Source organism: Bos indicus x Bos taurus, chromosome 8 (assembly GCF_003369695.1).
Source record: "Bos indicus x Bos taurus breed Angus x Brahman F1 hybrid chromosome 8, Bos_hybrid_MaternalHap_v2.0, whole genome shotgun sequence".
In the NCBI taxonomy this organism is placed as follows: Eukaryota; Metazoa; Chordata; class Mammalia; order Artiodactyla; family Bovidae; genus Bos; species Bos indicus x Bos taurus.
This window is the reverse complement of record NC_040083.1, coordinates 34658598-34685527: the sequence shown is the minus strand read 5'-3', so window position 1 is coordinate 34685527 and position 26930 is coordinate 34658598. Positions and strand designations below refer to the sequence as shown.

The 26930-nt window shown below is 35.1% G+C and overlaps 1 protein-coding gene across 42 annotated transcripts in view; it reads right to left on the bottom strand.

Annotated features, from left to right (window-relative positions):
* The window catches only part of PTPRD (protein tyrosine phosphatase, receptor type D), a 2534232-nt gene that overhangs the window by 1716623 nt on the left and 790679 nt on the right, over positions 1-26930 (bottom strand). The window lies entirely within an intron of this gene.

Here is a 26930-nt window from a genome sequence, read left to right as displayed (position 1 = left end):
ATCTCTCAACTCCAAATGAATTATTGTTTAATATACTAAGCATATGGATCTAACATTAGGTACTACCTTAGACATTATTGTAAAAAGTTGTATAAATTTCAAAGCAGTTTCACTGGTATAAACACCTCCAAATGTAAAATCATTTTAATTTTTCATTTTGATATTGGAAGTCTCCTTGTCTTTTTAGGCTGTTTATATATTGATGAACTAATTAAGACATTGACTAAGTTGGTTAGAACATGTAGAAATGTAAGCCTTTGGGACATCATTAGTTAATTCTATATTTTATAGACCATTCACTACTTACTAGCTCTGACTCAACATCTGTCTTTGCCTATATGTATAATTATTTTTCCCTTAACATGCAGTTAACTTTGTAATGTTACTTAATAGAAAATACATACATATAATATATTCAAAAAATACAGAAGGTATACATAAAATGACAAAATAGAGAAATGTTTTAATACCTTTGTGTGTCTATTTTAAAGTAAATATTATGATCCCAGGAGTTATAGTGCATGGGTTCAGATTTTGGCTTTGCTGCTTACTGCTATCTCAGCAATTGATTCAGTCTGTCTCTACCACAGCTTCCACATCTGTAAATACAGATAATGACAATGTCTTTCCCACAGAGTGATCAGGATTAAGTGAGCTATCATAAATAAGAGTTTCTGGTATACAATAAGCATAAATATTGATCAGAAGTATATTACTCTAAGGTTATGTATGAACCCACACATTTTTATAAAAATTGACATACCATATGAACTTTATTCACTTAATATAATGTGTTGGCATTTAAAAATTTTTCCTTTCCTTATGGAGACATTTGTCTGTGTAATCTTTCAAAAATCTGCACAGCAATTTGCAATGAACATCGGTCTACATGTATGTTTGTGCATCTGTTCAAATGATTCCTTCAGAATAAATTCCTAGATGCAAATATATTAAGTTGAAAGTATTTGTGAAGACTATTTTGAAACAGGTGTCATGCCTTCAATAGTCCAAGTATATGACCATTTCTCTTCACTTTTACTAGCACAAAACATTGCACTCTTCTATTTTATCAAATTTAAAATCTATTGCTTCATTTTACATTCAATTATCTGTACAATTAGGCAATATTTACTATTTATCATTTAATTTTGTCTTTTATCCATTTTATATATATTTGTCTTTTTCTTACTGATTTCTAAGAGATCATTCTATAATGAAATATTTTCTGAAAATATTGGTTAAAATGATCAAATAAATAACTATTTTCAAAGTTCCAGTGTACAGTAATGAGGCTCTTAACTGTCTAGATAAAATCTAGAAAGCTGGGAAGATCTAATAAATTTGTTAGCTCCAGTAATAACTTTTTCTTGTTATATATATTCAAACAATGTTGTATTAGTTCCAAGTATTATTTGGTTATACATATACATGTTTCTATTTTTTTTCAAATTATTTTCCCATTTAAGGTTATTACAGAATATTGAGCAGAGTTCCCAAATGCAGGCCTTCAGTGCTACCTTAGACAAGATAGACTTAATTGATATTTATAAAGCATTTGATCCAAAAGCAGCAGAATACACATTCTTCTCAAGTGCATAAGAAACACTTTCCAGGATTGACCACATAATGGGCCACAAAGCAAGTCTCAGTAAAAAAAAAAAAAAAAATCATATAAAGCATGTTTTCTGACAACAATACTATGAAATGAGAAATCAACTACAAGAAAAACTGTATACACACACACACACACACACACACACAAAACAATATGATGCTAAGTAACCAATAGATCACTGAAGAAATCAAAGAGGAAATTAAAAATAACACCTAGAGAAAGTGAAAATAAAAGCCAACAATTCAAAACCTATGGGATACAGCAAAAGCAGTTCTAAGAAGGAAGTTTATAGCAATAAAATCTTACCACAATAAACAAGAAAAATTCCAACCTTACCCCAAAAGCAACTAATGAAAGAAGATAAAAGCCAGCTCTTTGAAAAGATAAACAAAACTGATAAACCTTTATTTAGTAGAGATTTCAATGCATGTAATTTTGAGCATTCTCATTCTTATAGCAGTCATTTCCTTTAGAAGCTACTTGCTTTGGGTTTGTTTTTTCATTGTTGGTTTCCACTTCATTGCTTCATACCTCCTCTCTGTTGATATTTTATCCATCCATGTCCTGTCTTTGCTCCTGAGTATTATTTGCTTCACACACATCAACCGTATTCTCTTCTCGTACAAGTCATCCACATTCTCAGATATATTTGGGAAGATGTTAAGATAGCTACAATAACTACTATTACCCTGATTAGAGAAAAAAATTCCGAGGCTGGTAAAACCACTTGTCAGATCCAACACCACACTGAGATAACTGTTACAGTTGAATGTGAGATCTTTATTTATTCTTTTAATCAAAACATAGCCTCTATATTTGAGCCTACCTAACTAAAAAGAGAGCTTCCCTGGTGACTTAGTGGTAAAGAATCTGCCTGCCAATGCAGGAGATGTGGGTTTGATCCCTGGGTGGGTAAGATCCCTTGGAGAAGGAAATGGTAATGCACTGCAGGATTTTTGCCTGAGAAAACCCACAGATAGAGAAGCCTGGTGGGCTATAACCCATGGGGTTGCAAAAGAATCAGACATGACTTAGAAATTAAGCAACAACAACAAACTAAAAACATAATTTCCAAACTTGCTTGGATGAAAATGTATATGAAAATGAACATTAGCCACATGCTTTAAAGAAAAAAAAAAAAAAAACAGAAAAAAACAGTCAAAACTTATCAGAGTTAACTTCCAGCAAATCCCAAGTAAATCACTAGACAAGTTACCCTACTAAAATAAGATGCACTATAAAATTTTACAATAATTTCAAAGAAATTAACACTCTGGAACCCTACACTTTTTTTCATTTTCATAATAATTTGCATTTTACCAACAGACTCCAAAAGTATTGCTTTCATACTTCTATTTAGTTACAAACTTTCATATTATTCTAAATGCCAAGAAATTGGGCTAAATAACAGTGGGGTATAAGGAAAAAATATTTTAACTGTTATTTTGGTTTTAAGTAAAATCTCTAGGATAATAAAATACAATAGTGTTAATAAATTGATATATTTTTAAACTTCTCCTATGACATTATTGTTTAATCAAAGTACGTTTGAAAAGCAATATTCTTGAAAATGATTAAGGCATTTTACTTGACATAAAACAGATCATCTGTTTCTTCTTGTCCATTTTTTGGAGCCAGTATATACCACCACAATTTACTATACTTAGGAAAAGATCTTTATGTTCTTTATTTAAGAATATTGGTCAAGAGAAGAAAGAAAAGTGATATTAATAATCTATAGCCCTGCTGATATATCTGTAATATATACAGAAGGTGAGGAAAAGCAAATAAAAAAGTAACACCCACAAATTCAGTAAATTTCCATCAAGTAAATCTGTAAGTAAGAATGAAGGCTGATAAATACCAATGATATTTTGTCTTCTAATTTATATTTGAGCAGGTGAGCCCCTCTGGAAAACCTGCCACTTAAACTGAAAAGCCAAGTTGTTAGCCAAGTTAAAATATGCAAACTACAGTGTTTGAGTAAGACATTTGTCCAAAATTGAAAGAGTCAATTCATTTATTGTGAGGTAAAGATCTTCTTTGTCAAACATCAGCTTTGATTATGCTATAAATTTTACTATTTCTCTGGGGTTATTATATACCAAATTGCATAAAATAATGTTCTTTCTTGTCACATAAATTTAAACTCAAAATCACAGTAACACTTCCCAATGGCAACATGTTTTGCCTTATCAATGTCTAGAAGTAATTTGATAATGAAGCTTCCTGAGAGAGACAGTTAAATATTACTAAACATTTACACTGACAGTCAGTGCTGGGCCTTGCATGTGACTTTTCATCTCCCTCTGGTGGGAAAAAGAAATAGTGAGATGATAGAAATTATAATTTAGATGATTGAGACAAGAAGCTAGTAACACCAGGCTGATAATAAAATCATGTTCCCATAGACTTTCCTGACTTAAATATTTTATTTTTGTAAAATATTGTGATTCAATACAACTTGGAAAACAGCAAGAATTTTTAAACATTGGTAATATTCCAACTTCCTTATAGCAAAGAGTATAAAATTGGTACAACACATGCTGTAATCAAAATTGCCAGGAGAGATATCAACAACCACAGACATGCAGATAATATAACTCTAATGGCAGAAAGTGAAGAACTAAAGAGCCTCTTGATGAAGGTGAAAGAGAAGAATGAAAAAGCTGGCTTAAAACTCAATATTCAAAGAACGAAGATCATGACATCTGGTCCCATCACCTCAGATTTTCTTTTCTTGAGCTCCAAATTAACTGTGGATGGTGACTGCAGCCACAAAATTAAAAGACACTTGCTCCTTGGAAGGAAAGCTATGGCAAAACTAGACAGTGCATTAAAAAGCAGAATCATCACTTTGGTGACAAAAGCCCATATAGTCACAGTTATGGTTTTTCCAGTAGTCATGTATGGATGTAAGAGATGGACCATGAAGAATGCTGAGTACCAAAGAATTGATGCTTTTGGATCATGGTTCTAGAGAAGACTTTTAAGAGTCCCTTGGATAGCAAGGAGATCAAACCAGTCAATCCTAAAGGAATACAACCCTGAATATTCATTGAAAGGACTGATGCTGAAGTTGGAAGCTCCAATATGGGCCACCTGATGTGAAGAGCCGACTCATTGGAAAAGACCCTGATGCTGGGAAAGACTGAGGCAGGAGGAAAAGGGGGTGAGAGAGGACAAGATAGTTAGATGGCATCACCAACTCAATGGACATGAGTTTGAGCAATCTTTGGGAGATACTGAAGGACAGGGAAGCCTGGCATGCTTAGTCCATGGGGTTAACAAAGAATCAGACATGATTTAGCAACTGGACAACAACAACATGTACTATAATTTTTTTAATATTTACAATTTATTTTCATCTTCTTTCCTCTCTCCTTTTATAAATGTAAATCAAGACAAGCACATTGGATAACATTCAGACTTGCTATGAAAATTTAATGTTGCTCACAGTTGATTTTCTGTGTTCTAGGTTGAGAAATACTGTAACAATTTCTGTCTCACAGAATGAGGTTTTTGTTTGTTTGTTTGTTTGTTTGTTTTTGAAGTTTAGAATACCAGAAGATCTCATTTGTCTTATTGTATCATAGACCATCACATATTGAAGGGCAAGTTATATTTTTTAAAAAAGCAATGGTTATAGTCCTGAATGCAGGGGGTATTTTCAAATACTGCTTAAGGTGTTCACTTCATATTTTCTCATTTTGAATGTCAACCTGCCCCTTTAAGTTAAAAGCAGTTATATGTGTCTACTTTAACATGCCTCCTTAAATATCCATTGAGCATCTAAGATATCCTAGTATTTCTCAGATCCTTGAACATTTATTATACTTTACCATCCATCCTTAGAACCTTCCTAAACTCTAGTTTCATGATGAAATGTGGAAAAAATAAGAGTGACTTTGCAATAGTGTTCTTTCACTTAACACACATAACCTTACACATTTGTCTACTTCTCTGAGCCAAAGCATTTTAATCTATTATAAAATAGGGCTATCACTACACAGAGGATTTCTATGAAGATTAAGTGAGATAAGGTACATCAAACTGTACAGAACAATGCTAGCAAATAAATGCATTTTTTTTCTTTTATTCTCTCATGAATGTCTCAAAACTTGGCCATGTCTTGGACCATACTGCTAAGATGTTTTTCTCTAAAATGCCTAATCTCTCAAACACTCCTTCCAAGGATCACTTAACCCTGCTGAGTCTCCATGCCTGTGAGTGCTCACCTTCTGCGTCATAGCACTCTCCCACGTTTAAGTCCATCAGACCATTCTGGTTTCACTTCCTCCTCAGCCCTGTCTGAACTCCACATTCAGTGCTGCCAGAGATGTATTTTCCAGCATCCTGGATTCCTGCACTCCATTATCTGCCTGTCTTATTTCAGAACATCCCAGACCTGAGTTAAATACTTCTTCACCTTTAGCCAGTTCTCCTGTTTATAAGATACAAAGCAGAGTACAGGTATTTCTACATAAAACTTCCTAGATATTTCCAGTACATTTATCACACTCAAATGTGTGTTATGTAGAAATCAAAAATTAAACCAGAGACATCATGCATGACCCCAGGGCATTGGCAATATATAATACAACCTGGTTTTCCTAAAACTGACTGGTTTTGCCCTATATTCTTTAGGCTTATAGAAATATTTTTGTCTTTTTAAAGAGAAATATTTGCAGCAATTTAGTCCTCTCAAAAGCTAGAATTCAAATAGATCAGTTATCATCATTTACAACTGGAATGCTGGCAGAGTCAGCCACTGCTGATACCTGCCACTGCTGAACCCATTCCATTTTTTTCCTCTCTTCAATTTTTCATTCTGTAGGTGTGGTTTGAAACACATTCCTTTTACAAAGACTATTTTTTAAGGCCCTACATCTGGAATTACAGTATGCCACAAGATGGCACCATAGAACTGGCTACTTACATCAAAATGTTAAAATACTCCAGTTGTGGCTGTGCAGAGGACATATATAAGTCTACTTTGGGTTCATCCTATAAAACGGTCATTTTAAAATAGCATAGATTTTTAAAAAATAACTCATTCAGCTTAGTTCAGTCACTCAGTTATGTCCAACTCTTTGCGACCCCATGGACTGCAGCACGCCAGGCTTCCCTGTACATCACAAACTCCTGCAGCTTACTCAAACTCATGACCATTGTATCGGTGATGCCATCCAACCATCTCATCCTCTGTCATTCCCTTCTCCTCCCTCTTTCAATCATTCCCAGCATCAGGGTCTTTTCAAGTGAGTCAGTTCTTCTTATTAGGTGGCCAAAGTATTGGAGTTTCAGCTTCAGCATCAGTCCTTCCAATGAATATTCAGGACTTATTTCCTTTATGATGGACTAGGTGGATGTCCTTGCTATCCAAGGGACTCTAAAGAATCTTTTCCAATGCCACAGTTCAAAAGCATCAATGTTTCAGCACTCAGCTTTCTTTTTGGTGCAACTCTCACATCTATACATGAGTACTGGCAAAACCATAGCTTTGACTAGACAAACACTTGTTGGTAAAGTAACGTATGTGCTTTTTAATATGCTGTCTAGGTTGGTCATAGCTTTTCTTTCAAGGAGCAAGCGTCTTTTAATTTCATGGCTACAGTCACCATCTGCATGATTTTGGAGACCCCCCAAAAATTCTGCTACTCTTTCCGCATCTATTTGGCATAAAGTGATGGGACCAGATGCCATGATCTTTGTTTTTTGAATGTTGAGTTTTAAGCCAACTTTTTCTCTCTCCTCTTTCATCAAGAGGCCCTTTAGTTCTTCTTCACTTTCTGCCTTAAGAGTGATGTCATCTGCACATCTGAGGTTATTGATATTTCTCCCAGCAATTTTGATTCCAGCTTATGCTCCATCCAGTCTAGCGTTTCTCATGATGTTCTCTGCATATAGGTTAAATAAGCAGGGTGACAATATACAGCCTTGATGTACTCCATTCCCTATTTGGAACCAGTCTTTTGTTCCATTTCCAGTTCTAATTGTTGTTTCTTGACCTGCATACAGATACCTCACTAGGCAGGTCAGGTGGTCTGGTATTTCTATCTCTTGAAGAATTTTACAGAGTTTGTTGTAATCCACACAAAGGCTTTGACGTAGTCAATAAAGCAGAAGTAGATGTTTTTCTGGACCTATGTAGTTTTTTTTATAATCCAATGGATGTTGGCAGTTTGATCTCTGGTTCCTCTGCCTTTTCTAAATCTAGCTTTAACATCTGGAAGTTCATGCTCATGCACTGTTGAAGCCAGGCATGGAGAATTTTGAGCATTACTTTGCTAGTGTGTGAGATTAGTGGATTGTGTGGTAGTTTGAACGTTCTTTGGTATTGCCTTTCTTAGAGACTGGAATGAAAACTGACCTTTTCCTGGATTGTGGCCACTTCTGAGTTTTCCAAATTTGCTGGCATATTGAGTGCAGCCCTTTCACAGCATCATCTTTTAGGATTTTAAAGAGCTCAACTGAAATTCTATCACCTCCAGTAGCTTTTTCATAGTAATGCTTCCTAAGGCCCACTTGACCTTGCTTCCAGGATGTTTGGCTCTGGGTGAGTGATCACACCATCATGATTATCTGGGTCATGAAGATCTTTTTTATACACAGCTCTTCTGTGTATCCTTGCCACCTCTTAATATCTTCTGTTTCTGTTACGTCCATATCATTTCTGTCCTTTATTGTTCCCATGTTTACATGAAATGTTCCCTTGGTATCTCTAATTTTCTTGAAGAGATCTCTAGTCTTGCCCATTCTATTGTTTTCCTGTATTTCTTTGCATTGACCACTGAGGAAGGCTTTCTTATCTCTCCTTGCTATTCTTTGGAACTCTGCATTCAAATGGGTATATCTTTCCTTTTCTCCTTTGCCTTTCACTTCTCTTCTTTTCTCAGCTATTTGTAAGGCCTCCTCTGACAACTATTTTGCCTTTTTGCATTTATTTTTCTTGTGGATGGTCTTGATCCCTGCCTCCTGTACAATGTCATGAACCTCTGTTCATAGTTCTTCAGGCACTCTGTCTATCAGATCTAATCCCTTGAATCTATTTGTCACTTCTACTGTTTAATCATTTGGGATTTGATGTAGGGCATACCTCAATGGTAGTGGTTTCCCCTACTTTCTTCAATTTAAGTCTGAATTTTGTAACAAAGAGTTCATAATCTGAGCCACAGTCAGCTCCTGGTTTGCTGACTGTGTAGAGCTTCTCCATCTGACTGCAAAGAATATAATCAATTTGTTTTTGGTATTGACCATCTGGTGATGTCCATGTGTAGAGTCTTCTCTTGTATTGTTGGTAGAGGGTGTTTGCTATGACCAGTGCACTCACAATAGTTTTAATAAAAATTTTAAAATTTTAAAGCTAATACTTTAAACATTTTAAAGCTAATACTTTAAACATTACTTTGATAATTGACAGTTACTAGCTAAGCTTAGGGGCTTCCCAAGTGGCGCTAGTGGTAAAGGACCCATATGTCAATGCAGGAGATAAAAGAGATGTGGGTTCAATCCCTGGGTGGGGAAGATCCCCTGGAGATGAGCATGGCAACCCACTCCAGTATTCTTGCCTGGAGAATCCCATGGAGAGGAGCCTGGTGGATTACAGTCCATAGTGTCTCAAAGAGTCTGAGAGGACACAGGCGACTTAGCAGCTGCAGCAGCTAACCTTAGTCCCTTCTTTCCTGCTCCCTTTTCTTTTCCCTGTATTGATTTGCTCTTTTGCAAAACTCAGAGCACTGCAAGTGACTGTCATAGGGCCCTCCTCCCTCCATAGATGCCCACTCTACAAAAGCTCATCACCATTAGGACCAAGCTGATTAGCTTACTCAGAACTCCTAATTAACTTGCTAGTCTCTTTTATATCTTTCCACTCCACACCCAACCTATTTTGTAAGTGCAAATGTGTTGGCTCATGTGTCACTGTCTTAGCTTCCTGCTGTTCCAGCTTATTTTGGTTATGATTATCAAGATCAAAAAAGCTAAAATATAAAAATTTTAAATGAAAGAATACTCTAGTTCTGCAAAGCCCCTAATGCCTTTTCTTTCAGTCAAAAAAATATATATATTTATATATTTCCCTTCTTTTAAAGTTCCCCATTTGTTGTAAAATCAATTTACACAGTTATTTCTAAAGAGTACATTCAGCTAACTCAACACCCCTCCACTTACTAGTCCTGCAAAGTTCAGGAATGATGGACATGACAGTGGACTCTAGAATCCAAAGGCCTGGGTTTAACCCTGGCTTTGCTGTCACTAGTTAGGTGAGCTTCAACAGCTTGCTGAATTTCTTCAGGCATCTGCCTCATTTATAGAAGGAGGTCATAGTATTTTAGGAGAGTTATGAGAATTATGTAAGGGGCTTTGCTGGTGGCTCAGATGGTAAAGAATCTACCTACAATGCAGGAGACCCAGGTTCCATCCTTGGGTCGGGAAGATCCCCTGGAGAAGAGAATGGCTATCAACTCCAGTATTCTTGCCTGGAGAATTCCATGGAGAGAGGAGCTTGGTGGGCTACAGTCAATGGGTTGCAGAGTCAGACGTGACTGAGCAACTAACACTTTCACACATGTAAGTGTGTGGCACAAAGTCACTAGTGCCTGGCACAAAGTCACTAGTAATTATCAAGTTTTACCTGTGAGCATTCTATTACATTTAATCACATGAAGAGCCAACCTCCACTTTTTCTTGAGAGATGCAAAATACAGATACAGAATAGTGAGCACAGAATGCAATTATTAAAACATTTTTAAAACTACACCTTTGTACACATATGCTTTTTGTACATGCTGCTAAGTCGCTTCAGTTGTGTCCGACTCTGTGCGACCCCATAGACGGCAGCCCACCAGGCTCTCCCATCCCTGAGATTCTCCAGGCAAGAACACTGGAGTGGGTTGCCATTTCCTTCTCCAATGCATGAAAGTGAAAAGTGAAAGTGAAGTCTCTTAGTCGTGCCCGACTCTTAGCGACCCCATGGACTGCAGCCTACCAGGCTCCTCCATCCATGGGATTTCCAGGCAAGAGTACTGGAGTGGGTTGCCAGTGCCTTCTCTGCTTTTTGTACATAGATTCTCTCTAAAAGAATGTGCTTACCTAGAAAACATGTTTATCTCAAAACAGAATTGAGGGAGTGAAGGGGAGGAAATAGGGGAGGAAATGTTACTTTTCCTTCTTCCCCTTTGAGATTTTTTTAAAACTATGCAGTTACTTTTAAAATTTCAAGAAAAAGTGAAGAAGATAGTATTTTAAAATAAATATTGTTACAAAATGATTTTAAAATTTCAAGTATTGTCAGTCTATTTCCCATCTCTCTGCCTGAAAAGAATGGAGATAAAGATCATTGTGACTTGGGCATGACCAGCATACCAATCCAGTTCCAGTAATCGAAGCACCATTGGACTCATGCTACAAATTAGATGGAGGGAACAGAGCAGCAACATTAAGACAGCCAGGACTAGGCATATAAGAGAAGCAATTCATTTAGGAGTCCCTCTCTTGAAGGTACATGTTCATTGTCAGCCAAAGTTGATCTAGCCCTATTTGATTCAATAATCCCAATAAGGTCATTCTTTTTTCTTTCCATCATCTTCCAGATTCAGAATATTACTTGAATAACTCAATTTACTTTAGAATCTAAGTCAATTCTAAATGATTTTAATACTTCCTTCTTTAGCATTGAAAGACATGGCTTAAGAAAACCCTGTTTAGTTATATCAGTCACTCTAACTTTGATAATTTTAAATTAAGAGATTGGACATTTAAAAAGCCAAAGGAGGATACAATTTTATTAGTGTAAATGGATAATTGGTGGAAATGAAATTTATTTTAAAATACTTTGATTTATTGCAGTGCCAATAAAAAAAAAATCACTCTAAAAAATGGCAAGCCTCATTCTAAAATGCTATTTCCAGAAATTCTCCCCTCAGCTATTTAATTACCTCTTAAAGCTCTTGAAGTTTTAGAGCAAACTCAGATTTATTCATTCATTTTTTTTTTAACTAGAACTACATGTAACTGATAGTGACTGAAAAGAAACTTTTATCCAGAATTGCAAAAGGTGTGGGGAGAGGGACTTATATGGAGTTTAGAGGGAATGTAAACCAGCATAGTTGCCTGGAGGGCAATTTGACAGGGTAAGACATACATAGACTTGTATCTAGCAGTTCCACTTCTACTTTTTGCAATATATCCTGAGTAAATAACAGAACATGTTAACAAAAGTGTTTGTGCAAGTATCCTTATTAGAATACTGTTTCTAATGAAGAAAAGTTAGAAACAACACAGACTTAAATAAGGGAAACAAGTAAAAAACAATTCCAATGAATCCATGCAATGAATTTTCATAAGACCATTAAGAATTTTATACTTTAAGACACATAGAAATATGTTTATCGTACGCTTTTACTGAAAAGAATGGTGTACAAGACAGTATGGCAGTTTAAAAATACCGTATTAAATATATATCATTTATTCACTAAGATTAAATATACAGCCAAACAAAATTATAACTCATGCCTGGATGAAATTTGTCTAACACGTATTTTCTCCACAAAGCAAATCTGTTATCTTGCACCTAGGAATACTGACAACACTTCAACATTACAACTGGGGGCCATTTAAAATAGTAAGAATACCATAATATCCCACAAAAAATGAAGACATTTCTAAAAACAGTCACACTTAGTAGACCATGAAAAGGATACTTGTTTATCAATGTGAATGTCAAATGAGAAGGGAAGGTATCACCTCATTCCACCTTAGCTGGGAGTTGTAAGGGGAGGGAGACTCACTTTTACTGTTCTGAGCATGTCTGGGAATGACAACATTCTATAAGCATTGATTAAGGGTTAACAAAAAATTTTAGGCAGTAGGAAAATTCAGAAAAATGAAAGAAAGATCAACTGTATACATCTGAACACACTCAGATACACAGAGTTGATCTACATGAATTTCAGTAATGGAATAGTTATAACATTCAGTTATGCTAAAAACCATGTTTTAAGTAAATGGTTTTAACTCAAGTTCATGTTTAAAGATAGTGTGACAGTAACTATTATTGTGCATCTCCATGCATCATGGCAACAATTTTTATAGAAAGTCATATAGTGCTATTAGCCATTGCACTTAATAAGGAATTATGATCACTGTTAAAAATGCAAATTTTTTTTCTTGCCATAATCTTAAGGCAAAGTGGACTTTGTCACAACCCAAAATATTCTAGAAGTATTCAAGCAGTATCAGTGTAGTTTAAGTATCACATAAATTTTTGGGTTTACCAAAATGTTATTTTTCAAAAGCAAATAGCAAAGTTGTTCTAATGAGCAAGCAGACTATTTTTTTAGGGAATGGGTGAAGGCTGTAGAATTAAACTTCCTGACTTTGCCACTGAGCTTTGTAGTTTTCATGGGCAAGCAAGCTCCTTAAATTTGAAACACAGTATTATCCTAATATTTAAAATAGGATTAATAGCTTATATGTTAATACATTTGGTGTTCTAGAAAAGTGTCTGATACATACTCACAATACAGTGAATGCCATTATTTTTTGTTAGTACAAAAATATTAATACTGATGTTGAAATATTAGAGGTAGAAAGTTATTAGCAGCCTTTCACTGGTTTATGTAAAAGAATGGAAAATAGCTTTAGAAAAAGCTGAAAATATATAAATAAAACACTATCACTCATTTGAATGAGTATGAATAAGCTTATCATTTGTATTTCCACTATTTTTTACCTCTAATTTCTCAGTTGTTTTGCTCCTCACACTGATCTCCTACCATATTTTAAAATAATTCTTTCATTCTCCCGAATTTCACATATACCATTTTCTTGTGATCCTCATTTTGAAAGTCCATTTCTCTTCCTCCTAAGTAGTTTCAGGACTCTATCATGTTGACCCTCAGCAGTCTCTTTAAGTCAATCTCATTGACCAGGATGATGGATGGTGTTGCAGCCAGAGTTCCACCCCAAGCTCCTGTCAGGTGGGAAAGTCCCTGCCCAGCAAAGAATGAAGCATTCAATGTGTCTGCCCTTTTCTGAAGAAGGGTCTCAGACAGCCCCCTTCCGCTGTCTCAGTTTCCTACATCTTACAGTGCTGCGTAGTCCTGCATGTGCCGCAGGACAATCATTTAAATAAAGCATTTCATTCTCTAAAGGCCCATTGATCCGTGTGACTCCACTATCAGCACAAATAGGAAGCTCCTGCCTGAATGTGGCAGATGAAAATGGAAATTATATACTCTGGTAACACTGACTTTATTATAGCAAAATGATTTGCATTTTGAAAGTTCAGTGTTCTTGCAAAACCTAAAGGGAAAGACAGAATACTGAGCTACTATGTAGGTCCAGGTGCCAGCAGTAAGGTAGTTGCATGACCTAGTGCTCTTCATTTAACCTGTCTGAGCCTCAGTCTGCCTTACTGTTGCAGTTGCAAAGCTGTCAGTGCACTGTTTGAGCTCATGTCTTTTTAGGATTGCTGCCAGGATTGAGTGACATAATGGAAACAAATTACTTCACAAATTAGAGTATTTCATAAATGCAGTAATAATCTGTTACATTCATAACATCCAGACTCATCTGTCTCCATTCTCATCAGGACCTTTATGCTCCCATCTTAATCAAAGATCCTTCTTCAGGTTAAAATGAGTAAAATGAAAATCATAAGCAGTGGTATCAAGTAATTTTCAGGAGAACTATTAAATATATTTAAATTTTTTTACATTTAAATTGAGGATAAAACTTTAAGTTTTTGTTTGCTTCTACTACAACAGAGTCTTTAGCATGTGCTTTTCAAAGGGACTAATAATCATAAGATATTAGAAAACAAAACAGTTTATCTCAGCTTTTTCTGATAAATTTAATTTGTATACAGCTTTTCAATATGCTGCTCTGTCTTGTCTACATAGGCTGTGCTATAGCCATTTCAAGTTCAGAATTACTGCAAAAGAAGTAATTGATCTTCTATTTCAATATGCCTGCTGTTTCATGAGCTCTCTTACAATTCAGAAGAATCTATTTCTCATTGATGTTGAAAAACATAATAAGGTCACAGCAGGGAGGCTTTAGCTTCATTAAAGAACATTATTATAAAAATAAAATGATCAAGGGCAAATTGTTTCTGTCCTTGTGGTACAGTTTCTGCAGATTCACATTAATCTGAGCATTTAGAGCCACAATAAATTTGTTATCTTCTCTTTATCATTCACTTCACTATTCACTTTCACACTTCACTATGGTAGCCCCTAGTGGTAGAAATATGTCAACTGCTCATGTTCCAGGGCAATTCTTCCTTTGTTGAATACAGAGGAATTAACCCTCCCCGAAAATGAGGACTAAAACATGTCAATAACTGAATTTACTTCTGTTTTTAAAACATCATAGAGAATGCTGGTGTCCAGCAAATGTAGATGCCAGCATTACTTAAAAAGCAACTGAGCAGAAAAATGAATTGAAATTTTAACCCAGTCAGGCTTTCATCTATCATGGGAGCCTATAATCAGGGAACAACAGAGAAGAATTTAAGACAGAGAATCAGTGATTGCTCTATTAATCTACTTTAACTGATACTAAAATCTGACAGAGCACATTACAAGCTGCAGGCAGTAAGGCTTATCAATTCATTACTACTTTCAAGGTTCTTCCTGGCTTTCTTTTTGCCTTAAGCTCCTAGCAAAGGACAGCCTTTTACAGTTCACTTTCTGTTTATTTTTGACCGCTTTTAATTATATTTGATGGCCTATTTCTGTACCACTGAAGTTACTGGAGTTGCAAAGCACTTTGTTGTTATAATGATAGCTCCCTTGAAGTTTGTTCATTATTAATTGCTTTTTGAAAGTGCTGCTTGCTCTCAACTCACTTTTTATAAATATTTAAATAACTGAATTTCTATAACATAAATATCTATGCACATAAGATAGGGATTCTATTGCCTGTTTAATAGGTTAGAGATAGCAGTAGAATAAATTTTTTAATAATTTTCTGTAGTTTAATATTAATTTGAAATGTTTCATTAAATCATCTTGTAGTAAGTTCTCATGGATAGCTGTGTCTCAAAACAATCAATGATGTAAGAGTTTGATATTTTGAACCTAAAATTCTAAAAAAATGTTTATAAAATAGAATGAGTACTTTTTATAAAGATGAATAAAATCCTATAATTAATCTAGGTGTATTAGATGTTACAATTCTTAGTTTTTTAAGATGAAATGAAGGAGTTTACTAAAAGGGATCTTATCACACAAATATATTATTGCTCAGGAAAAAAATGGCAGGAGAATGAGGATAATAAAATTAAAAAGCCTTAATATTGTTTTAAAAAAAAGACTGATGGTTTGACCGCAGGCATTAACTTCTTTTTCTCAAATATCAGGCAAATGACATCAAAATAATTGTTTTAAAAAATCAACTTAGCGAGGCGATACTACTAGAAGCGAGATGATGACAGCAGCAAGGTTAAGGGCAGGTGACTGTGTCAGGCACTGTTCTAACTCAGTATCAGTAACATCCCTATCATTACCTCCACTTCATAAATGTGAAAATAAAGGCACAGAGACATCAAGCAACTTGCTAATCAAATATTCATTAAGTGATAAAGCTAGGAGTCAAATCCAGGCAGTCTGGTTTCAGAATCATACCCTTAATCATTGTGTTATATTCAAATTGTGGAGAACAAGAAACAGAGAAATGATGATTGATGCAGAGGAGCTGACAAGGTACTGCCTTATGTGCCCAGAGTGTGGAGTACATACAAGTCAGCTTATCAGCCCATGAAGCCACCCATTCACTGGAAGGAGTGGATGTTTAGAACAAAGGGGTGGGATGCAGTTTGAGGGGAAAAAAAAAATCCTAATACTGTAAAGTGGTTGCTCTCTCATCCCCCACAGCTGGCAATTGTTCCCCATTCCTCAGCACCTCCCATCCAGAAACCCTGAATTCTAAGTATTTGCTTTGAAGACAATAAGCCTGGTACACTTTAAAGAGAACCCTTATTTCAAGCTGCATTTTTTTTTAAACTTTACATAATTGTATTAGTTTTGCCAAATATCAAAATGTATCCGCCCCAGGTATACATGTGTTCCCCATCCTGAACCCTCCTCCCTCCTCCCTCCCCATACCAAGCTGCATTCTTAACCAAAGAAACTGGAATCCCCTTCTCCTTGGTTTCTAGAACAATAGCAATCAAATTGTACGACCACAGATCCTACTCTAAAACCCTTCTCTAACATGTAAGCCAGAAAGAAAAGGTCATCTGAGCAAAACTGCAACACGACTGTGACCTTTAGCTAAATCCTACAGTAACAACCAAAAAAACACTGAAACAAAAGAGAGACAATACAGAAGTTTAAGAGCACACACCAAAAACATCAGTGGCATCAGTGCTGAACATGAATAGATTATGATATTATGATAAGATATCCTATGACAATAAAAGCAGAATGCTATAGTAAGTAAAGCACAAAATTGGAAATTAGAAGAACTTTTAAAAACAGAATGGATGAACCAAAATGTTCTCATTTTTAAAAGGGAGACTATTCTTTAAAAAGACATTGTCATAAAAGATAAAGAAGGCTGAGGCAATGTTTGAGATTGAAGGAGTCTGCAGAATAAGACACCTGTTATTTTTACAATGAGGCTGTTAGTCTGAGGTGGCCTAATGCCATGAAGGTATTTGTAAGCAAAGCAGAATCCAAGGCAATAAATGCCTCAGAGATTACAAAATCAAAATCTAAGTCAACCAAATAGTAAACTATGTTTTAAGCTATAGCCAATCAATAATCTCCTTGCTTTGCTTCTGCATTTTCTCTATCAAGTCTCTCCCCAACTCCTCTCCATGGAGCACAGCTAACCACTTCTGGTTTGGTGCTGACCAATTCATACTGATTTTTCTTCACTCTTGAAATTTAACATGTCTCAGTTTACCTTTTAACACAAGTAAATACAATATATGATTCTAGGCTGGATCCCATACTTGAAGGAAAAAAGTACCATGAAGAATTGGCTGATAACAGTTGCTAACACTGATATAATCTACTTGCTGGTGTTCCTAATGTTTTATTGATTACACATTTACTGAAGCTGATTGTCTCCAGTTTTGTTTCTTCTGCATGCGTGCATGCACACTCAATCATTTCCAACTCTTTGCAACCCCATGGACTGCAGCCTGCCAGGCTGCTCTGTCTACGGAATTTTCCAGGCAAGAATACTGGAGTGGGTTGCCAATTCCTTCTCCAGGGGATCTTCCTGACCCTGGGATGGAACCTGTATCTCTTGTGTCTCCTGCACTGGTAGGCAGGTTCTTACCAGTTGAGCTACTGGGGAAGCCTGAAACTTATTACCCTACTGTAAATATGTTAGAAATTATTTTTGTTCTTCAGGAAAAAAAAAAATTGAGGTAGTTAGAGGTGAAGGAAAGTCATATATGCAATCTACTCTCAAAGGAAAGGAAAGAAGGAAAACATAGAGATAGTGTGTTTGGGTTACTGAGTGTACTTTAAGAAGAAAGCAGATGAGGCAAATGTTAACTACAGGTAGGAGGTACTGAAGTGTTTCTTGTATTTTTCCCACAACTTCCTAGATGTTTTTATTTTCTAAAAATCAATAGAAAGGTAAAAGATAAAGCCAAGGAAATTTAAAATAGAGAACCTCCCCCCCCGCAAAAAAAAGAGAGAGAGAGAGGGAGTAAGAGTTGAAAAACTTTAAGACCTGAATCTAGAAGTTTCAATAATTGAGTAATGATAAAAAGACAGTTGATAAGATAAAGTTATCAAAGAAATTACATATTATTTTTCAACATCAAAAAAAATCACTCTTAAGTGGAATTAGTCTCGTATCAAGGCACACCATCATGAACCTTAAAAATCATGAGGTTCTACAAAGAGAAAAGTAAAACAAAAGTCACCTACAAATGAAAAGACATCAGACTGGCATTAGAATGATCTTATCATAGTCATGAAGGAGAATCCTTTTCATCCCAGATACTAAAGCATATACTCAAATATCAGTCACATGGAAGGGTGGAAGTAAGCCCTCTGAAGACAAGCATGGGTCCAACATATGTACTTTTCACACTATTTTTTAAGAAGCTATTAGAAACTTGTTTTGTTTCTGCAAAAAGAGGGAGAGGTCCAATCAAGAAGGAGTAGTAAATACAATTCAGGAACAAGAAATTCAGAGCCAAACAGACAGGGTGCATAAGAGAACAGCCAGATAGATGGGAACAAAATGATGGAAGGCTGGAGGAACAGAATTTCAAAATAAGGAATTTGACACATATTTTAATAATTTTGTACATTTGAAATCTGAAGACATTATAATCTGTTAAGCTTCAGGAAAACAAAGATCTCAGCCCCAAACAATGTTAACCTGAACACAGTATCTGCAAAGTCGTTAAGTAAACATTGAGTACTAAGTTCAACACAACAATTTTTTTCAACATATTGAGAGGAGAGTGGAAAAAAAAAAGTTCTGTGATCAGTGGCTGGCTTATATCCTCTAAAGTATCATAGTAGGAAATTAGTAGATTATGTTTAGAACTGATAAGTCAAGATAACAATAGAAACATAAATTAAAAATAAGCAAAGTTATTACCAAGATAAACAGGTAGAAGTTGGACCTTTTTCTATTGAATGTGGCTACAGGACAGACAATGTGGAGCAAGATGCTATGATTCTGTTGCTATTATAAGCCTCTAAATACTATCCAATTACTAGATGATCAGTTTCTTTCCTATTTAGAAAAAAGTAAGGAGAATAATTCTTAGGGCTCTACAACTGCTTCAACCATTTCAACAACAGTGTACACTGAAGATTGCAGAGAGATGTCCATCCCCTGTTGGAATTGTGTAGAATCTTTTAAAAAGAAACACCATCCACTTCTGAAAGGAAAACCACCTCCTACCAAAAGAAATTTCCAAGAAACCAGCAGATATTCTTGTTGCCTTCCCATTTCTAAACACAGTTGCTTTAAAATTAACATTCACTCTCTGAAATTTGAAAGCTAAAATTTTGTGGGTTTAATACAGGGTAAGAATATCCCATATCCCTCTAGATTTTATAAAATAATTTGTTTCCACTGTTAAAAATACTTGAAAATAAAACACATTCTGCCCCTGCTTTCAAGGCCTACCCTGAGTAGGTGCTATTTCTCTCTGTTAGCAACAGAATTCGGAGAAGGCAATGGCACCCCACTCCAGTACTCTTGCCTGGAAAATCCCATGGATGGAGGAGCCTGGAAAGCTGTGGTCCATGGGGTTGCTGAGGGTCGGACACGACTGAGCAACTTCACTTTCACGCATTGGAGAAGGAAATGGCAACCCACTCCAGTGTTCTTGCCCGGAGAATCCCAGGGACAGGGGAGCCTGGTGGGCTGCCATCTATGGGGTCACACAGAATCAGACACAACTGAAGCGACTTAGCAGCAACAGCAACAGAATTTGAATACTGACTACCAGTACCTCTGACTGTAGCCAATGGTATGTATTAATCTAAATTCAGATGTTTTTAACTGTTTCAGCATATTGCAACAAAAGGTATTTGATAATCACATGTGTAAGACATGATTTTAGTGTTGAAGTTCGCTTATTTATTACAGAAAGGCAACAATTGCTTAAGTGATACCTAAAAATGAGAGAAAATTCCTCTAATTTATTAAGATAAAAGAACATTGCCATATCAAACAGGAATTTGTATCTTCCCCTCTACAAGAAATAAATTACATTTAATATCTACTACCGCCAAGTTCTTCTATACAGTTCATGAGGTTCTCATGGCAAGTATACAGGGGTAGTTTGCCATTTCCTCCTCCTGTGGGGTCTCAAAGTGTCAGACACAACTGCGCAAATGAACGACATTGTCAAGTTCTGAGTTTTCAGCGTAATCATGTCATCTCCAGCATCTGACATTAATCTAAGGGGAAAGAAGGGCAACTTCTGACATTTTTGTATTTGAGGCCTCATGTATAGTAGATCTTTGAAGGAGACTGATTTATGTTTCTATATAACCAGAAAATTATGCTGTATCTCACATATTAAAAAAATAAAACACCACTTCATTTTAATAAACTATTTTTTTGCCATCCAGCAGATGACACAATTTTTTCTTTAACATTTTCCTACACTTTCCTACATCTCTTTAATCATCTGGGATAATTCCTTCTCACTCATCTTTATCCTTTTGTATTCCAATGTCCATGTCTCCAAACAAATTTATATTAGCACCTGTTTTCCCGCTTTTTCCTTCATCTGTTTCACCCTAATGTTAAATCACTTGTGGGGATTTCTCAAATATCAAGCTCCAACTTCTAAGTTTTTCAGTTTCATGCTTCTAACTCTTGTCTCATACTTTTTACATACTGCAGTATTCTGCCACCATGTCAAACTCTCAAAAATTCAGTATAAATACAATACCATAACCAGGCAGGGAATAGTAACTGTGAAATACTGCTGTATCTTAGAAGATTTCTATGGCAACAATATGATAAAAAGGAGAAATAGTGATTTTTTAAAAATTGGTCAAGGGGGAAAAATGAGCTTAAAACATTGATTAGACAGGAAAATATATCTATATATAAAAAATATAAAGGATGTGAAAGAAGACTTTCAGGATTCAGAAAAATGCTTTACTTTAACAAACATGTTCTGAATAAGTAGAATGGAAATGAGGAGGAAAAGGAAAGAATTATCTAAATATTTTAGTAAACATGAAGGCAATTTTATGATTAACAGAATTGAGAAAAATAAAAATAAAAATTTTAAGCCTCAAATGCATTTGACTCATTCTTTACTGAAGTTGTAATTGAAACTGGAGGCCAAAATTTCTAACTAGCGTTAACAGGAAAGTTACAGGTTTAAGAATGTGACAAAAATTCTTTGAGAAGACAAAACCATGGTTTAACCAACCAGTCTTTGTTTAGAAAGATAAAGATTATTATTTACTTGTTATCATGACATTTTTATTTTAATCTATTCATTCAGTTCAGTCACACAGATGTGTCTGACTCTTTGCAACCCCATGGACTGGGTTCAAAGCATGCCAGGCTTCCTGTCCATCACCAACTCCCAGAGCTTGCTCAAATTCATGTCCATCGAGTCGGTGATGCCATCCAACCATCTCATCCTTTGTCATCCCCTTCTCCTCCTGCTTTCAATCTTTCCCAGCATCAGGGTCTTTTCAAATGAACCAGGTCTTCACATCAGGTGGCCAAAGTTCTGGAGTTTCAGCTTCAGTATCAGTCCTTCCAATGAATATTCAGGACTGATTTCCTTTAGGATAGACTGGTTTGATCCCCTTGCAGTCTAAGAGACTCTCAAGAGTCTTCTCCAATGCCACAGTTAAAAGGAATAGTTCTTTGGTGCTCAGCTTTTAAGCTATACCTTTTGAACATTGATCAAACTTGAATTTATATGTGTTTAGTACAAATGGTATATTACAGGAAACATTTTTTTCTAATATTAGTTTTAAAATTGCAAGTACTCTTGCTTTTTGACTTTGACACAAACGTCTACTGTAGAAAATCATACGTAACTGAGTGTGGTAGAAAAACGTTATGGCATATAAAATATAAAACTTTGGAGGTTGATGTTGTTTATAACTGATATTTAAGTACTACTATAAGCATCAGATTAGTAAACTATGATATGCTTCATGGGTATAAAAGATATAGTATTTCCCAATTAAGTCAGAAAAAAATGTATTTGTGATGTTATGGGTATTTAGCACAATAGGAAAATCCACAGATCACTGGAGGAGGATCATAAAAATAAAGACACTTCTTGATAATATTCAAGTCCATGAAAATTAATCACCATCCTTTTTAGTACTACTGAAGAAGAAGTGAAAGTCACTCAGTCGTGTCAGACTTATTGCAATCCCATGAACTATACAGCCCATGGAGTTCTCCAGGCCAGAATACTGGAGTGGGTAGCCGTTCCCTTCTCCAGGGGATCTTCCCAACTCAGGGATCAAGCCCAGGTCTCCCACACTGCAGGTAGATTCTTTACCAGCTGGGCCATCATGTAAGCCCAGTATTCCTACTCTTTATGAAAAGGAGAAAACAAAGGGATTGCTAACTCTCCTTTACTATTTGTCCTCTACCTTTGAGGTCATTGTAAATGTATTGTTCCCTCCATCCACAATGTCATTCCCAGCCTATATATAATCCCTGTTATTTATATCAGATTCAGTTTCAAGAAGCCTTCATAATTGCTTTAATACAAATCAAAATATATCTGTCTTCCAGCAAACAAGACTCTATCATGCATTATCTTTAGCATCTAACACTAAGAGTTGCCTAACATATTAAAAATATGTGCACCTGCATTATAATATAACATTGAATACTATCTGTGTATACAGCATATCTTCTTTCCTGGAAGAAAGTCACTTGAATATAGAAATGCTTTATTGATATCTATATCCTCCACAGGTCTAGAGAAATACAGTGTTGATAGTAGATGCTTAAAGTTTTGTGAATGATTTCAAGTTTTAGTTATTGATAATCATCACTAACAGTCACTGTCTTTTTTTTTATAACCCCCCCCAGCTCTGGTCTATTCTCATGTAACTCACATTTTCTTGAGAAATATGAATAAAAGACAGAGGGTAAGCCTGGTTGCAACTTTTGGTTTGCAGTAATCTAATTCTCCCAAATTTTGCTACGCATTATTTGACACTAAAAGTGGTTTCAGTGTGATCAATATACATTATATTTTGATTTATCTTAGGCATATATTCATGAATGACTAATGAACACTGATTGATGTAAACAAGTTCTCATCTTGTGATAATTTCCAGTATTTTATTATAGTTTGCAAAATATCCTCATCATAGTACTTCAGCAAATGTAATTTCAGCTGCTAAAAAATTCAACATGACTTCAGTTGTTGGCAATGTTAAATAATTCCTGTTGCCATGTGATGTTAGCTGCAGCTTACATTTCAAGTCACGAAGGGTTATTAATATTATATGGTCAGAAATAATTTCCAGATCAATGAATCAATGCTATCTTAATATTCTGTCTTTAATTTTCATACCACATTTATTTTGTGAGTGGTATTCATAAAAGGAAGTTGCTTGGTGTTGCCAAACTCATTATCATAGGATTTTCTCCAGAGCTGAATTTCCTTTGTGATCAAAGGGCAACACGAACACCTTCTAAACTATTGAACCATAATGATATCATGGGCAGGCCACAGAGAATAGAGTGAGGAGGAGGGAACTTTCTCTGCAAATACTTAAGGATACTTTACTGGAAAGCAAAGACATTTTACACAGGAAGAAGTAGAAGTAGTACAGGAACAAGTATAATAAGTGGCTCCATATGCATCCACTTATATACACATGTACGTGTGTGTGTGTTTTGTTAAGTAAAATAAATACTATTTTTTTTAGAGTTGGTAGGAATCTGCAACATGCTTAACCATTTATAAAAGGCTTATGCAAACATTCTATTAGTTGACTTACAGAATGGGGATGATTTATAACAACAAGTAATTTCAGTCTCAGAGGCTTAAAGAGAAAATTATGCTCTAGGTTGCATAACTCATTCACAGCAGGGTAAATATTTGAGCCCAATTAATACCATATCTGTCCTCCCATACACATGTTGATATGTTGATAACTTTCAACTACCATTATATACGTTTTTTCTGCCACTCTTCTAGTTTCCACCTAACGATAGCTCATACATTTATAATATACATATTGGAGGAGAGCATAGAAGATCAATTATGAAGAGTAAATTCATTGATGGTAACATTTTTCTCCCTTTTTCTATGTTGATACAAAAAAACTTGCCCCTTCTCCTGTCTACTAAAGATGATTCAAGCCTACTCAGTCAATCTGGGCGGCCCCTCACATACACTTTTGCCTATCAAGCAAGGTTTTCCTTTTTCACATTTAATATTGGGAAGAGTGAAAAGAGGAGATCCAATTAGAGAGGCATCTGAAGGAAAGAGGGAAGAAATATAGGTGAAAAGATACCTGTGGTTCATTTCGTATCTTGACCTAGTGGCCAAGTAGAGTATGGTTTCATGCAGTTATAAATTTGGGTATATTGAAGACTTAGGTGTCAATGTCATCATCCAAACAGAATATTCAGTAGGAATTAGAGGGCAAAGCATGGACTTAGGAACACAGTCAAAGAAAAGTTTGAAAGAATACTACCAGTATTCTTTGTAAAGTTTCTCTTTAAAAGATGTTCACATAAGAAATTACAAAATTATCTCAATTTTTAGATAACAGTACAACTTATTCATGCATCATTGAAGTAAAAAAATTAATAATTAAAGAATATGGTAATGAAAATAAGTAACTGAGAGATTTGACAAATATTTTATCACTGTGATTACTTATACAATGATGCAGTTTTTTTAAAAGGCATTGATGTTTGCAAAGTGTATGATAAGAGACAGAATAATCAATTTGATATACTAAAAACGAACTTTAAACAAAAATGTTAATATCTAAACTTATTCAATGTGCAGCCTTTATGGTATAATCGTCTACAAAATGAAAGTTAGAACAAGGTAAGTGAGCATATGTGCATTTATCCATTTCAACTAGTCAAATTTAGTAATTATCAATACTAATGAAAGCACATTTCCATATATTTAACCTTTAAGGTCCTACTTAAATTTTATTCCATCTTTGGTGTCTTTACATGTTTAACTAAATAGGAATCAATTGGCTTCACTATCTGAAATTCTCATTTACTTAAATGAAAAAGTTAATTTTTTTCTTATTATGAAATCATGCATATAATAATATATGTACACATGCCATTATGTTTAAACACACAGTTTTACTTTGATTTATCTTTTAACCTCATTTCTCATTTTTTTAATCTCTGAAAAACTACAGTGATTTTATTTTCATGACCATCTGTAACATTTTCTTATGAAAAAACCTAATGATTATATACTTTGTTTTGTTTCTAATCATCAAAATATACATTGTGAAGACATTAGAAGTGTTAAAAATTAAAAAAAAAAGTCTCCTTTCTATATAATTTTCTCTATAAATTTATAACTGTTATCCTATGAAGGATTTTTAATCTCCTGTTTTAGTTTTAAAAATATGCCCGCTCCTTCTTCTATGTCTTGAGCATTCTTCTAAACCATTAATACCTATTTTAATAAATCTATAGAATGCTACTCTCTGGAACAAAATCTATTTGATAAATATGATTCAATTAAGTATTTGGGCTATTCATTATTTTCTCTGATATAACAACAGACTGAGAAGTATCCTCTAAATCTTTTCAGATACCCATATTTTCTTACATTAAGTCACTAGATATAGAATTGCTATTTATTAATACATTTGATAAATAGATTAAATATTCATTGCATGTTTCTTATATATTTTATAGTACTTGCTCTACTAGTCTGGATTGGCTTATCTTCTTTACTAATCTTTAGTTTCTGAAAAGCAGGTATTCTATAAACTTAAAGTAAGACATATATTGGTTCTAGTTTGTAGACCTTATGAAGTATAAAATGTTTTTGAATGAAATATATTCCGTCTCCTAAATCTATAGTGTATTACTCTTTTCAAGCCACAAAATCTTTATATTCATGACTCTAGATTATACATATATTTTGGCTTATGGGTTCATGAAGGTACAGACTCAAGGACGATCATAAATATAATCTGTGCAACAGTGTTCAATTCAGTTCAGTTGCTTAGTTGTGTTCGACTCTTTGCGACCCCATGAACCACAGCACACCAGGCCTCCCTATCCATCACCAACTCCCAGAGTTTACCCAACTCATGTCTATTGAGTTGGTGATGCCATCCAACCATCTCATCCTCTGTCGTCCCCTTCTCCTCCTGCCTTCAATCTTTCCCAGCATCACAGTCTTTTCAAATGAGTCAGCTCTTTGCATCAGGTGGCCAAAATATTGGAGTTTCAGCTTCAAAATCAGTCCTTCCAATGAACACCAGGACTGGTCTGATTGGAACTTCTTGCAGTCCAAGGGATTCTCAAGAGTCTTCTCCAACATTACAGTTCAAAAGCATCAATTCTTGTGCGTTCAGCTTTCTTTATATTCCAACTCTCATATCCATACATGACTATTGGAAAAACCATAGCCTTGACTAGACAGACTTTTGTTGACAAAGTAATGTCTCTGCTTTTTAATATTCTAGGTTTGTCATAACAGTGTATTTGACCCTTATTTATGATCTCTTGAAAACCAGACATCAAAAATTCTTTTCAATTACTGGATTATCTGTCTGCTCCACTGTGCCATGACTCTGCAATTGACAAAATCTGGGGTCCTGAAGGGTAACTCAGCCATTAGGTACTTGATACTAAG